Source organism: Canis aureus, chromosome 17 (assembly GCF_053574225.1).
Source record: "Canis aureus isolate CA01 chromosome 17, VMU_Caureus_v.1.0, whole genome shotgun sequence".
Classification (NCBI taxonomy): domain Eukaryota; kingdom Metazoa; phylum Chordata; class Mammalia; order Carnivora; family Canidae; genus Canis; species Canis aureus.
In genome coordinates, this window is record NC_135627.1 from 13369524 (window position 1) to 13385984 (window position 16461).

At 39.0% G+C, this 16461-nt stretch overlaps 2 long non-coding RNA genes across 2 annotated transcripts in view; one reads left to right on the plus strand and one right to left on the minus strand.

Annotated features, from left to right (window-relative positions):
• The window catches only part of LOC144287799 (uncharacterized), an 84735-nt gene extending 70765 nt beyond the window's left edge, over positions 1–13970 (plus strand). Inside the window, exons 2-3 of the long non-coding RNA XR_013355552.1 lie at positions 12395–12520; positions 13513–13970. This is a non-coding gene — a long non-coding RNA (uncharacterized LOC144287799). The remainder of the gene's footprint in view (positions 1–12394; positions 12521–13512) is intronic.
• LOC144287444 (uncharacterized) lies at positions 890–7698 on the minus strand. The gene is made up of 3 exons (XR_013355242.1): positions 7399–7698; positions 2650–2750; positions 890–2351 (listed from the first exon to the last, which is right to left on the minus strand). It is a non-coding gene; the product is annotated as an uncharacterized LOC144287444 (long non-coding RNA).
• Positions 13971–16461: the final 2491 nt, after the last annotated feature.

Below are 16461 nucleotides of genomic sequence, written 5' to 3' on the forward strand. Positions count from 1 at the left end.
CAAGATTTTATTTTTTTCCTACAAATGTAAATTTTTTGGTGTATAAAATACATGGAAAATGCATATAAGTGTTCAGTTTGATGAGTATTCACAAGCTGAACACCCCTGTTTCACCATCACCCTGGTCAAGAAATAGAACAGGGGCATCTGGGTGGCTCAGTTGATTAAGTGACAAACTCTTGATTTTGGCTCTGGTCATAATCTCAGGGTCATGAGATTGAGCCACATGTTGGGCTCTGTACTAAGTGTGGAGCCTATTTGGGATTCTCTCCCCCTGCCCCTCCCCCCGAGAGAGGGAGAGAGAGAGAGAGAGAGAGAGAGAGAAGAGAAATAGAATAATACTAGGACTTCAAATGCCTCCTCAGGCTCTTCCAGTCACTGTCTACCTTTTCCATCAAGAATAAGCATCATTTTGACTTCTATCCGTATAGATTAGTTTCCTTTTTGAGCTTTAATAAAAATGGAAATCTGTGACATATACATTTCTATGTCTCTTTCACTCAACATTATGTTTTTGAAATTCATCCATATTATTGTATGTATTTGTTATTTATTCATTCTTGTCACAGCATATAGTATTCCATTGTATGAGTTCCAATTAGAATATTTATTAGAAACAGGTTGGACCATCATTCCCATCCTTCATGTCCTTTAAGCTCTGTCTTACATTTTCCATCTTTTTAATTCTTTGTGTTTCATGCTGTGTAAATTCCTCAGACTTCTCTTCATGTTCACTAAGTATCTACTCAGCTATATTGAATTTGATGCTTAGCTCAGCAGCTGAATTTTTGTATTTCAATGAAGTTCTTTTTTAAAAAGATTTATTTATTTATTTATTTATTTATTTATTTATTTATTTATTTATTTATTTTAGAGAAAAAGAGCATGTGCATGTACACTTGCAAGTGAGCATGAGTGGGGTGGGGAGCAGAGGAGAAGAGAGAAGAAGAGAAACTCAAACAGACTTTCCACTGAGTGCAGAGCTCAACCAGAGACTTGATCTCATGACCCTGAGATCATGACCTGAGCTGAAACCAAGAGTTGGATACTTACTGACTGATCCACCCAAGTGCCCCTCAGTGACAGTCTTTTTCATAATTTTGAATTGAGAGCTGATTATTCAAGGGTTTTTTACATTGGGGACAGGACTGTAGTATAATCTTTGAGGATTTCTCTTTAGAATGGTTTCATGTGTTTCTGCCTGGAGTCTCAGAGGTATCATAAGGTTGGGGCTAACTTTCATATTAATTTCTGGGCTTCTGAATTATAAAGATAATATATACAGAATATATATATTGGGCTTGAGTAAGGTCCAAGCTGTGGTTCTGAATTCTCAGGTAAGATTCTTTTCCTGCTGAGTCCAATACAGAGACCGACAACCTTTGCCCAATAAACTGTTTTTTTTCTTTTTAAAATATTTTCTTTAAATTCAATTTGCCAACTATGTGTTGGCAAACACCAACACCAGTGCTCATTCCATCAAATGCCCTCCTTACTGCCTGTCACCCAATCACTCCATCCCCTTACCCACCCCACCTCCCCTTCTGCAACCCTTTGTTTCCCAGAGTTAGTAGTCTCTCATGGTTTGTCTTCCTCTCTATTTTTTCCCCACTCGTTTCCCTCCTTTCCCTTATAATCCCTTTCACTATTTCTTATATTCCACATATGAGTGAAATCATATGATGACTGTCTTTCTCCGATTGACTTATTTCACTCAGCATAATACCCTTCAGTTCTATCCATGTTGTAGCAAATGGTGGGTATTTGTCTTTTCTGACGGCTGAGTAATATCCCATTGTGAATATACCACATCTTCTTTATCCATTCATCTGTTGAGGGACATCATGACTCCTTTCACAGTTGGCTATTGTGGACCTTGCTGCTATGAACATTGAGGTGCAGGTGTCTTGGGTTTTTCACTGCATCTGTATCTTTGGGGTAAATCCCCAGCAGTCCAATTGGGTCGTAGGGTAGCTCTATTTTTAACTCTTTGAGGAACCTCCACACAGTTTTCCAGAGTGGCTGCACCAGTTCACATTCCCACCAACAGTGCAAGAGGGTTCCCCTTTCTCCACATCCTCTCCAACATTTGTTATTTCCTGTCTTGTTAATTTTCCCCATTCTCACTGGTGTGAGGTGGTATCTCATTGTGGTTTTGATTTGTATTTCCCTGATGGCTAGTGATGTGGAGCATTAACTATTTGTGACTGAGGGAAGCTTACAGAATAATCCAGCCAGCATCGTCACAACTGCGTCACTGACTCTGTGACAGAAGTGGTTTAGAATCCAAGAATGAGTCACAAGACCACGGTTTCAGTGAATCTTGTTGGAGAAATAGGGTAGGAGAGAATCTGGAAATTAAACAAAGATTGGTAATGAGATATCAGAGAGGCAGAGCAATATAGGAGCAGGTAGAGTGAGCAGGTGGAGTGGCCCTGGGCTAATGTTCAGTACTCTGATCTTAGACCTTGAATTAATTAATTAATTAGTTTTAATTCTCATATTAATTTAAATTATCTTTTTGCTTAGCTTGAGCCTGCGGGTTCTTCATGGCACAGGGGTTGGCCAGTCTTATGTTCAAAATTTGGAATCATTGGGAAGTTATCTTTAGTACTGTCCTATTGCCCTGTCTGACTTTCCCCGTCCTACCTGCTGGAGCCACTCTCCTTCCTCTTCCAGTTCAAAGTCTCTAGGACCAGGTCTTCGACCCCCGCAGATGTCCCTGGGGGAGTGGATGATGACTGAAGCTCCTAAAATGAGATGGAATCATGACTGAAGAGAAGTAAAGATGCAGGGGGACATGGCTTCTCAGCTCCAGCTTATTGTTAAGTTGATATGCATAGTCTGGGCTGGAAATCTGGATTTTTTTAAAAAAGAAAACATTAAAAAATGTCAGCAACTCATTCAATTATAAAAATGTGCTGTGCTACCAAAAAATACATCTGTGGGCCATTGGTTTGCAACTGCTGCTCTGAGCTACCTTCCAGAATCTTCAAGTGCCTGAATTCCCGCATTCTATGGCAGCCCCTATTTTCCCTCCAGGCATACTCGTCAAATACTATGTCTTTCCAAATTAGCAGCATTCTCAGCTCTCCACCAAGTACCACAGTCCTTGGATGGCCATATATGAACAAATTCTCACTAGTCTGCAAATGATGGATGGTTCCTCCCAAATATGTTGGACTAAATCATAGTGGGAGCCTCCTGGCAGGGGAGCCCAAGAAGCAGTATCTTATATGAATAACTGATACAGCAATGTAGGGTGTCAATGAGTGTCGGCTTTGCAGCCAGATGTTCATGCCTCCTGGCTCTCCATTTACAAGAGGAGTGATCCTGTCTAAGAGGGTTTGTCCCTCTAGACCTTGGTTTTCTTATCTTTCCTTACAGTCAGGATAATAATACCCGGCAGTGCCGTTGTGAGGCTGTTTTAATTTCTGTTTTATGCTCAAGGCTCATTTTTGTTCAGATTATGGGAATTCTGCAGTTGCAAGAGACAAGTCAAGCCCTCACTGTGTGGATTTTGTAGACATGGAAGGTTTTGGTTCAAGGGATCTGCCCAAGGTCTCAGCTGGCCAAATTGGGAATTTATTTGCAGTATTTATTTTTAATGATTATTTTTATGGTGCAATTGGCCATAATATCCCATCTTTCATCTGTGAGGCAATATGAACTAATTATTAAAGCAAGACTGTGACTCCTAAACCTATCAGATCAAAATATTGGGAACAGGGTGTGGGTACTTCCAGTCCTTTTGTTGCATGTAACAGTTACATAATCTCCTTTCTATGTAACAGTTATGTAATCTCCTTAAGCCTCAATTTGTCTTCAGGAAGCAGCAGTATCTGCTTTGCCCATTGGAGGAGTATTCTGGGTGTTAATGGTGTGACTTACTTCCCTAACTGTGAATGCAAACATGGTCTCATTTCTTTAAAGAATTAAAGCTTGACTGGCAGAAAAAAAACCCAAACAACCTTGACTGGCAGAAAGGTCAGTATCTCCTTCTCAGGAGATTGTCCCAGATTGTTCAGGAACTTGAGGGTTATGGAATCCTAAGGTGAGGAGGGGTAAGTGGTTAGGTATCAAAACTAAAGTTTAATCATTTTTTATTGCCATGGATCTTTGCTGTACATGGTCAGTGTCAGAGCCATGCTTTCCAGAAACTTTTTTTTCCTTAAAGATTTATTTATTTGAGGGGGGGGGGCAGAGGGAGAGGCAGAGAGAATCTCAAGTAGACTCTGTACGGAGTGAGGAGCCTGATGCCAGATCATCACCTGAGCTGAAACCAAGAATCGGACATGCTTAACTGAATGAGTAGTCACTGGCCAACAAGCACATGAGAAAATGCTCTGCATCACTGGCCTCAGGGAAATACAAATGAAAACCACAATGAGATACCACCTCACACCAGTGAGAATGGGGAAAAGTAACAAGACAGGAAACAACAAATGTTGGAGAGGATGTGGAGAAAGGGGAACCCTCCTGCACTGTTGGTGGGAATGTGAGCTGGTGCAGCCACTCAGGAAAACTGTGTGGAGGTTCCTCAAAGAGTTAAAAATAGAGCTACCCTACAACCCAGCAACTGCACTGCTGGGGATTTACCCCAAAGATACAGATGCAGTGAAATGCCGGGACACCTGCACCCCGATGTTTATAGCAGCAATGGCCACAATAGCCAAACTGAAGGAGCCTCGGTGTCCATCGAAAGATGAATGGATAAAGAAGATGTGGTTTATGTATACAATGGAATATTCCTCAGCCATTAGAAACGACAAATACCCACCATTTGCCTGGACATGGATGGAACTGGAGGGTATTATGCTGAGTGAAGTTAGTCAATCGGAAAAGGACAAACATTGTATGGTCTCATTCATTTGGGAATATAAAAATTAGTGAAAGGGAATAAAGGAAAAGGAGAGAAAATGAGTGAAAATATCAGAGAGGGAGACAAAACATGAGAGACTCCTAACTCTGGGAAATGAACAGGGGGTAGTGGAAGGGGAAGTGGGCAGGGGTATGGGGTGACTGGGTGATGGGCACTGAAGGGGTCATTTGGCGGGATGAGCACTGGGTGTTATGCTAAATGTTGGCAAATTGAACTCCAATAAAAATTTTTTTTAAAAAAAGGAAAGAGAAGTAAATCTTAAACATCTTGATGAATACAAAGAGTTTCTCACTGGTTTCTCATGAAATCAAGACAATGGAAATTTCTTTACAAAACTCTTTATATTGAAAAACCAGTTAATGACTGACCTTCCTTCAGAGTATTAAAATTTAATCAGTTCACAAAGGAAACTCAAAAGGCCCAGATTATGGATATTATCACATGCTGACAGAAGCTCAATAAAATCTGTTCCACATATGACAGCAATCTTAAAAGTGTAGGTAGTGTCAACACTAATGACATGTGACACCTACCTTTCTAAACTATGGCTAAGAAAGAACAAATTTCTCTCTTTGTTAGAAGGAAGACTGAAATCTATTTTACTTGTTTATAGAACATATTAGAGGGTCGCCTGGGTGGCTCAGCGGTTGGGCTTCTGCCTTTGGGTCAGGGCATGATCCCGGGATCCGGGATTGAGTCTTGCATGAGGTGCCCTGCAAGGAGTCTGCTACTCCCTCTGCCTGTGTATCTGCCTCTCTCTGTGTCTGTTATGAATAATAAATAAATCTTAAAAAAAATGAATGAGTAGTCACTCAGGTGCCTCAGAAATTTTCCACAATTGAGGAATGGCTGCCTCCTCTGGGAAAACACAGCCCTTTGAACTCTTTAGCCTCACTTGCATTCACATGGTGGCCCTGGTCAGTGAGGACACCTGGTCTTGTACCTCCCACACTAGGGATGCTAGTGTGATGCTAAATGAGGTCTGTGCCAGTCACGTGGATTGCTGAGGTAGGCTGGCCTCTGCTTTGTTCAGGGGCTCGCAGGGACATAGGTCTTACTGCTTGGCTATTTCTACTTTTCTGGATGCAGTTTCAGGAGGCACCTGGTGAGCACCTGTAGGATTTCCTCCTCCTCCTTAGAGAGCTAAACACTTCAAATGCAGAGGGGCTGAGGCCTGCCCCTTGTGTGAACTCCAGGGCAATCTGCCTTCCACATGCTTCCCCTTACTTTAGAACCCCACTGGTGATTTCTTCCCCTAAAGTTGAAGCAGGTGACTTCTGGAACATGCTCTGACTAAGGAAAACAAAAAAACCCGATGCAAGTTAATGGGAAAAAGACAGTCTCTTCAACAGTTTGCACTGGGAAAACTGGAAAACTGGACAGCTACATGCAAGGTGATGAAATGGGACCACTTTCTTACACCATACACAAAAATAAGCTCAGAGAGGTTTAAAATGTGAGACCTGAGACCATAAAATTCCTAGAAGAAAACATAGGCAGTAATACCTTTGATATTAGCCATATAAACATTTTTCTAGATATGTCTCCTTTGGCAACGGAAACAAGAGCAAAATTAAACTACTGGGAATACATCAAAATAAAAAGCTTTTGCACAATATAGGAAGCAACCAACAAAACAAAAAGATAGCCCACTGAATGAGAGATGATATTTGCAAATGGTATCTCTGATAAGGGGTTAACATCCAAAACATACAAAGAACTTATACAACTCAACACCCAAATAACACCCCCCCAAATAACCCAGTTAAGAAATGAGCAGAAGACTTGAACAGACATTTTCCCAAAGAAGACATACAAATGGACAATAGACATGAAAAGATGCTCAATCACTCTCATCAGAGAAGTGCAAGGTAAAACCACAATGAGATATCACTTCACACCTGTCAGAATGACTAAAACAAAAAACGCATGAAACAACAAGTATTGGTGAGAATATGGAGAAAAAGGAATCCTTGTACAGTGTTGATGTGAATGCAAACTGGTGCAGCCACTGTGGAAAAAAATATGGAGGTTCCTCAAAGAATTTAAAATAGAATTACGATATGATCCATTAATTCCACTAGTGGGTATTCACCCAAAGAATATGAAAACACTAATTTGGAAAGATACATGCACCCCTATGTTTATTGCAGCAGTATTTACAATAGCCAAGTTGTGGAAGCAACCCAAGTGTCCATTGTTGGATGAATGGATAAAGAAGATGTGGTGTATATATACAATGGAATATTAGCATAAAAGAGAATGAAATCTTTCCATTTGCAACAACATGGATGGACCTGGAGGGTATAATGCTAAATGAAATAAGTCAGTCAGAGAAAGACAAATACCATATAGTTTCACTCATATGTGGAATTTAAGAAACAAAACAGATGAACAAAGAAACAGAGACAAACCAAAAGCAGACTCTTTAATTGTGGAAAACAAACAGATGGTACCAGAGGGGAGGTGAGTGGGGGATGGGTGAAATAGGTGAAGAGGATTAAGAGTACACTTACCATGATGAACACTGAGTAATGCACAGAATTGTTGAATGACTGTATTGTACACCTGAAACCAATATAACGCTGTACGTTCACTATACTGGAATGAAAAAAAACAAAAAAACCCCACAAGTTAGATTTTCCTTGAGATGTCTTCATACATGTGAGCATCGTACTGTATTACAGTCTTCTTCTTTAATTTGCATTTATGCTATAAATCAAATCGATTGTGAAATAATCCAGTGATTAAATGGATTAAGGATCAAGTGAAATAAACTGGTGGCCACATGATCTTTAGCAAAAGCCTCTAGAAGTCTGGACCTTTCAGGAAACTCAAAAGGCTTTTTTTTTTGGTGGATTGGGTGTAACTTTCATTTGCATATGAACTTGAGGTGCTGGCTCACCCTCCCAGTCTCTGGTAGCAGGAACTGGTTGCTGCAACTCTCAGCTGGCTTCCCCCTGAGACTTATGACTCAGGCAATCCGAAGCTGAGATGTCGGGCTCAGCCAGAGGTCAGAGACTAGAATTGTTTTACCGGAGTCAGCTGCCCACCTGCTGGTCTTTCCCTCCTCCGTATTACTGTTTCTCTCCTGAACTGGGGCCCCTGCTAGGATCCACAGAGCCAATGGCCCCACAGTAGATGATTATAAACAAGGAGGCTTATTTTTCTTTGTTTAGAATTCTAGCAAGACCGACTAGTTTTGTTATTATTTTTTTTTTAACTACCGAAGCTCAGTTAAATCAAGCCCAAGGATTAAGTGAAAACATCAGCCAACAAGATCAATAAATCATTAACTTGAACAGACCTGAGAGGCCTGTTGGCTGGGTTGCTTTGCCACGTGATAGAAGGTTCAGCGACTTCTGAAGTGGAAGGAAAGTTGGTAATGATTTAACCGAGCGTGCATTCATTTATTTTCTCTGGTGCTCTGGGAGGGAAGGGCTGAGTGTGATGTTGTACCACCACCTAGTGATAAATATACGCACATCACCTACAACGTACCAGTGTGCTCCAAGATGGCCAAGACATCCTCCGGATAAAAGGATGTACTTTGATGAAACCTCAGTGCAACAAATCATATTATTCCTCACTCATGGCCTTTGCTAATTACTTCCAGGATTTCTGTGTCATGGCTGAGACACAAAAAGCTTTAGGATTTTGGGGCACTTTGGCATGTTGTTGGCCTAAACTATCACTCAAATATCACTGGCAACAGGTAATTGTTAGGAAGTGTCCCTGGCTCATGCTGCTGTGGCCACTGTAGGAGCTGGCTTCTCAGTGGCTCCCCAGAGGTGACCCATGATGCGAAGATCTAGTGTCCTCCAGGATGAAATTTGACCTGTGAGAAACAGGAGATTGGAAGGAGCTGGTGGATGAGTGATTCTCCCTGTCTCCTCCCTGATGGACTGTTCTGACACGCGGGGTCCATGCTGTGTCTAAAGATATCCTCCACAACAACCATAGTTTTGGTGGTGCTGTGGCCAGCTCAGTACTACACTACCTGATTTTTGCTTTTCATCCTTTCCATTCTCTTTCCTTTTTTCCTTCCTCCTTTTGGTCTTTGGGGATTGTTTCCTTCATCAGTGTGTTCATGTCTGAATTTTGCCTCAGGCTGTTTTCTCGGGCCCTTGAGCCAAGACAGTTCACATACCCATCTTGGAACCACTTACTGGGTCCAGATATCTAGGTGTCCATTCATATATAGGGATTAAGGTGCTGTGATTGATATGTCCACCAGGAACAGATGAAAAAGAGGGTGGAGGTCCCCAGAGGAAGGAGCAGAACAATAGGAAGGAGTGCCCCTTCGATGGAAATATACCTGCCACATGCCACTTCTCCATTCGTCTTACCACCTCCCTGGTGTTCGTGAAGTGGCTAAGCAATTTTTAAGTCATTAAAGACATATTGTCCTACCTTAAGCATGAAATCCAAGTTAATGTCACCACAGAGGGACCACCTGAAATCATGCGTCTTTGATGTGATACAGTATGAGGTGAATAGAAGCACCCATGAAATAGTCTCAACAAAAATCTTTGATTTAAATCCAATCAAGCTGTTAGATGTAACTTTCAAGTTACAGGAAATATAGGAGAAAGAGGAGCAAGTTAAACAATAGCACAAAGAAAACACTTTCTCATCTAGAATGTGGAATATTCTACAAGACAACTGGCCTGGTGTATTAGTCTCCTAGGGTTATAGTAACAAAGCACCACAAACGTGATGACTGAAATGACAGAAATTTATTGCCTCACAGTAAGTACTAATCTGATTTCAGACTTTTGTTAAAACAATTTATAGCAGAACCAATTTCAATTATGCATTTTGATACAATATGTTGTAGGAAGAATATTCAACTTATGACACAGAGGAGGTGTGAAATGTGTTCTATGAATAAATTGGAAACTTGTCTGTTTGATCTGAAGACAGATTGGGACATCTATCAATAACACTAGAGAAAAATTTTTCCCTGGCGTTTTAATCAAAGTTTCCTTTCCTTTTTTTTTTAATTAATGTTTTGATTTTCTAAAATTTAAATTTTTTTAGTTAACATACAGTGCAGTATTAGTTTCTGGAGTAAATTCAGGGATTCATCACTTACATACAATACCCAGTGCTCATCACTAGTGCCCTCCTGAATACCCATCGCCCATCTAGCCCATCCCCCAGCCACCTCCCTCAAATAAAGTTTTCTAATTTATATCGCCAGGATGTGGAGGCTGTCAATTCTGACAAGTATTTAAAAATCAGTATTTAATATAGAGTTTGAATTGAAATCCTGAAATGATTATGTTTTCAAATTTTTGAGAGTCATTAGGATTATGACAGTGTTAAAAATAGATCAAGGCATAATTTAAACATGTGTTGAAGGGAGATTAAATTTACATGTAGAATATTCTCAAAGACCAAAGCATCTTTGGATCCTGGTGCATAAATCACTTAGATCTCACTTCCACAGGCCTTTTTAATTTTCCAACAATTGAAAAGAAACTCATTATTTTCTTTAACATCATGTAATTACTGTGGAGTGGAATATAGTTGAACTAATAGCCCCTCAAAAACTTTGACAACAGGTATACATAAAGTTTATGAGTCTGGAAGTCACATTTCAAGTAGTGTTAATCACGATATTTGAATAAAAACACCCAGACAATTAAGACATCATTTGGTCTGCCTTTGCTTTGGAGTGCCTTACAAGAAAACTTTTGTCACAGCTTTATCTCATTACTCATACTTGGGTTAGGTTGACACAAAACACATCAATCATTTTCCTTCTCCAGATTCTTGTAGGATAGATGCTAAAGTCTACACCAGTCTTGGTGTATTTCAGAAACAGCAACTGCATTTTTCCAACTCTTGGGTAAGTTGTGTAGATTTCCTATAGACCACTTTTCTAGTACTCCCTGTAACCTCATATAGTACCAGGTATAAAGTCACTCACTTATGTCAGAAACATTTATTGGGCACCAGTGGAGCAGAACATTATCTGAAATCTCAGGGAGCTCAGAGTTCAATGGAAAAGACAGACAAATGAACTTGCAATGGCAGCCCAGTTTCAAGAGTGTTCCACTGTATAAAACTATTGGCAAACAACTAGTGTTTGGCTTCAAGGCTTAAAACTTCTCCAAGCTTCAGTTTTGCCATCTGTAACATGGGAATAATTACCACCTCATAGAACATGGATGAACCTGTAGATTGTGATCATCCACTGTTTCTGAATTTATCTTACAGTTTGGTTACATGGAAACACTGAATCAATCAATCATTACCTATTACTGTCTTTCTGCTATTTTTAAATTCTTAGTGTAGGAATTTGATTAGTTCAATGAGTCAGGTGGCCACTTCTGCTCCATAATCTGTGGCTATTTCTGTGTAATGTGGCTGTTAGAAGCTCACCCCTATGACCTGGGGGATTAAAAGCAAATCCAAACCCTGCCTACTACACTTACATAAATATTTTGTTGTGATTAGTAGTAAAATGCAAATCACTTTATATGTTGTATTGAATTAATAGTTTATTTTTGTATTGTCAACGGCATGGCTATTATCCTGCAGGGTTCTATGAACTTTTTTGATATTAAGAAAATGTTTTTGAATTTGAAAAATCTAGACACTCCTGTTCTAGGGAAGAGGCATGAGAAGACACAACAGTTCTGGAGATGAGTTGCACAGCAATGTGAATGTAACATTACTGAACTATATACTTAAAAATAGTTAAAATGGTAAATATTATGTGTATTCTATCACTATAAAAAATCTAAAAAAATTGAGAAAACACAGACCCCAGTAGACTCACTGAAACATTTCAAATTCAGTAAGGTTTCTTATTCAACAGCCACAGTCATTAACAAACAGGCATTAATAAATGCCATCAGTCCAAACAAAACATGGTTCCAGCAAACTAATATATATATATATATATATATATATATATATATATATATATATATATTTAACTTATATCTGCAGATTAAAGAAAATAAGAACAGGAACATGCCCTTGTACATAGTATTAAACCCATAAAGAAGGAGACCACCCAAGACATTTAAAGTATAGAGTACAAGAAATTATTCGTTAGCATTGGCAGAGCATTTCCACAAGGAACAATTTTTAGAAAATTCATTCATTTTATAATTAACAATAGACACCTAACAGTTGCCAGGTACTAGGCTAGGAATGGGATACAGCAGTAAATAAGATGGTCAGGATTCCTGTCCCCATTGAATTTATATTATAGCAAAGGTGACCATTAGACCAGAAATTACCATTCCATGTTCTGGTAGCTGTGGGAACACACAGGAGAGATTCTGGGGCTTCCTGGAGGAAGTGACTCATAATCCCAGATATGGAGAATAAGTAAAAGTTGGACAAAGAGGTGGCAAAAAGAGTGATTTGGGCAGAGGGAATATGGTGCTCAGACACCTAGGCTGAGAAGGAAGATGGTGAATTCAGAGAACTGAAGGAAATCTAAAGTGTTTGGGGAGTGGGATTTGACATTAGTCTGGATGTTTTCAGGGTTGAGACCTGCAGAGTGGTTGATGTGGAACAAAAGCAAAGGATTTAGGAGGTTGGTGAGAGACGCTCTGAAGTGAAGAACCATGACATGGAAGTTGAACTGGATAGGAAGAGAGGATCCCAGAGGTGAGGAGCTGGAGAATTGACCAGTAACAAAGGATTTGTTGAAAAATGGGAAATTAAGGGCAGGTCCCAAAGACATAAAGCTGCAAAATGGGAAGCAGAACCGATTCTATTGATTCAAGAATGAGATTTGAAAGCCAACAGACCTGGCCTGAGCCCTGCCCTTTATCATAAATTCAACCTCATTTTCCTTATCTGTACGAAAGGGTTATTATAATACCTATCTATTTGTAGGGTTATTACAAAGTAAACATTTTTGAATGCTTATAACCAACTTTATAAACCACTGACCTGTAGGAGCCATCAATGCATATGAAACACTAACTGCTGTCATCTCAGCTCTGTAAGGGATGGCTCAGTCCTGAGTACAGAGGGAGAATATTCTTGTAGATGGCAAGAAGGAAGGGAAGCTTCTAGTCTGCCTTTTTTATACTGTTCTTCACAGCATCCAGATAGTGCCTGCACATAGTATATGTTCAATAGAAATTTGTAATGAATTAATGACTGAATAACACATAAGTGGTTGAAATCAGTACACTTTTTTTTTTAAAGAACATTTTGGAAAAACATAGCTTAGAAATGTTAATACTCTTTGATTTAATTTATGGGATCCTATATAAATATGTCTAAATATGTAAAAAGCTTAAAGCACAAAGATGGTTATTGTAGTGCCAATGATAATACTGAAAAACTGGAAATAACTGAAATGCTTAGAAACAGGTAATAGATGACATAAGCTTTGGCAAATGTATTTTAGAGGATGCAAAATGAACACAACTAATTTATTTGTGATGCATATATACTATAATGGAAGGTGCTTAAGAAACAGTGCTAAGTGAAAAAGGCAGATTTAATTGTGGTATTATAACACAACGGAAATATATGATATTCCCTGGAGCATAAATATCTATGCATAGAAAAATGTTAGAAAATATACCAAAATATTGATGGTTAAGTTTTTCTTCTTTACTTTTCTCTTTTTCTTTTTTTGTTAGGTTCAAAATTATATAATTTCTCTGTATGAAACTGTGCAACTAGCTTCATGTAAATGAGAAACATGCTCATCAAATGAGAAAGAGGATCTGGAAAGATGTCATCTACTTTAGTGGCTGCAGCAGTGGGAAGTGTTGTTGAAGACAGAGAGGGAGAAGAAAGGGAAAAGGAAATGAGAGTGGGAAGGGAAGAAGAAAACTAGAGAAAAGGTCCAAAGGATGGTAGTGAGGATATGGAGTGTCCTTGCTTTCTGATTCTGGTGACATGCTCCTTAACACAGCCAGAAGGACAATTATATGGAGAAGATGCTGCTGTCCTGGCAGATGTCAAGAACACTGTTAGTTGCATTTCCCTCTTGGTTACGTGGTGTTGAGGTGTCAAGAGCTGGATTGGTCGTAACCCATGTGGCCATACCCCACAAGAATGTGACAGTCTTCCTTTTCCTACAAATTTCCCAATATCAACAGAATCAATAATTTCTGAATGTCCTGTATATTCTGTGTTTTGTAAATGCAAAGATCACATGGAATAGAGGATGGGAATTGAAATAGCATGGAAGGATTAAGGGATAATTTAATTTAATTTAATTATTTTATTTTACTTTTTTTAAAAAAAATTTATTTATTCATTCATGAGAGACATAGAGAGAGAGAGGCAGAGACACAGGCCGAGGGAGAAGTAAGTTCCCTGACAGGAGCCTGATGTGGGACTCAATCCTGGATCCCGGGATCACGCCCTGGGCCAAAAGGCAGACACTCAACTGCTGAGCCACCTAGATGTCCCATTAAGGAATAATTTTAATTCAAGTCCTTCAAGTCACAGTTGAGAAAATTTGAGAACTGGAGAAGTAAAATGATGGTACAAGGTGACATTGAATGTTTGCAGCAAATCTGGGTTGATTCTCCATGTATACTTTTGACAAGCTGGTCCTTGTTCTGCTCTATTCTTGGATATCTGCTGGCTGACTTCTTAAAGCTACTCAGAAAGTATCTCTTCTAGGGGACCTCAAATTTGTACTGAACCTCTGAGAGTGGTCAGAATGGAAGCTGAGTGCAAGAGCAATGCAGAAAAGGTAAAGGGCGTCTCCCTTTCCATCCTTCCAGGGGAGTCAATATTCCTTACTTTGATAATGATGATGGCGGCTAATCCTCATGGAGAATTTACTAAGTGCCAGGGTTTATTTTAAATGTTTTTATATATTAACTTCTTAATTCTCTTAACATTCTTATGAAGTAAGAACAATTATTATCCTCACTTTTGCAGATGTGGACACTGAGACACAGAGAAGTGGGGGAAATTAAGTGGCTGAAGTCATTTTGCTAAAGGGAAACATAGTAAGAATTTGAGCCAGAGTCAGATCAAGAGTCCATGCTCCTAACTACTGCTCTATTTAAGACACACACACACACACACACACACACACACACACACACACACACACATTAAGGAAGCAGTGACAGAGAGAAAGGAGAGAAAACAGAGGGGACAGAAGGATGAGAAGGAGAGGGAATTGAGAAAGAAAAGAGAGATGGAAGCTTACTAGAGATGTGTACACTGGGAAATACATGTCTGCTTGCAGAGATCAGCTGGTCTAGATAAAGCTGTTCTTTGGCCAAACTTCTTGGCAAACACATTTTTTGCAGAAAAATGACCCCAAGACTTTATACTTACAATGACTTCTTTATACCCCAAATTCTTGGTAATGTGTTATGATGTCATCAGGATTTAGGACCATTAATCCTTAAGACCAGAACCTATGACTCCTGGAAGTCTTGCCAAGACCATGGAATTGGTGGGTTTCCAATCTCTTCCTGTTCTGTGTGTTGGAGTCCAGGCAGATGGAAGAGTGGGAGTGGGTAAAAGGCATGGTAAGAGAGGGGGAGGCTTTATATTTATTGGGTTTCTTTGCAAATTCTTATGATTTATAGCCAAAAAGGTTTATTTTAAAACTTCTTGATGAATAAACAATCCTTTATAGGATGATTTTTGGTAAAATTTTCTTTACTTTTAACTTTGTTATATTTCTATTATAAATTTCATCTGGTCCCTGAAAAAGTAAGAGGCCTACATAATATTAAAAATAAAAGCTGAAAAAAAAAAAGAAAAGAGGATACACATTCAATTAACTATTTGTTTAGCTAATCTAATGTGGTAACAACAATGGCTTGACTGCTTTTTGGACATAGCTGATCTTAGAACTAACTAGTTATACCCACAATAAAGCTATGATCTGATATTCTCTTCCCCTAAACTGATTCTTTTGTTTTTTAAGTGCATAGATCAAAGCTCAGAATGTACAGTGTAGCATTTTCAATCCAGACAGTCTGGTGGGAAAACTGATGGGGATTCTCAAACCATTAGTTTCTGGCTAGGATTGCCTTCTCAAAAATTTAAAATAGGTAATGTCTCTTTTATCTTGTTTGTCCTGAACTGTCAAGTTTTCTTCCCCACTTTTTATCAGAATTTGTTAGCTGCATCATTCTGAAAAATTTTTTAGCAAGTCAAACCCACCAATATATTAAAGGGATAATGTGGCATGACAAAGTGGGGTTTCTCCCGGGACTGTAATGTTGATTTCACATTTGAAGATCAATTTACCATATTAATAGAATAAAAAGAATATGGGGAATCTGTGTGTCTTCTCAATTTTGCTGTGAACCTAAAATTCCTCTTAAAAATAAGTCTATTAAAAAAAGGAATAATATCATCATCTTAATAGGTAGAGAAAAGGCATATGACAAGATGCAATTTTTATTTATGATGAAAAGCTCTCAGAAACTAGGAATTGAAGGAAATTTTTCAACCTGATAGAGGACATGATAAAAAACCTATAGTTAACGTAATGCTTAATGGTGAAAGAATGAATGCTTTCCTCCTCAGATGAGGAACATGGCAATGAGGTCCTCTCTCACCATATTTATTCAGCATTGTATTGGAGGGTCTCTGGAGTA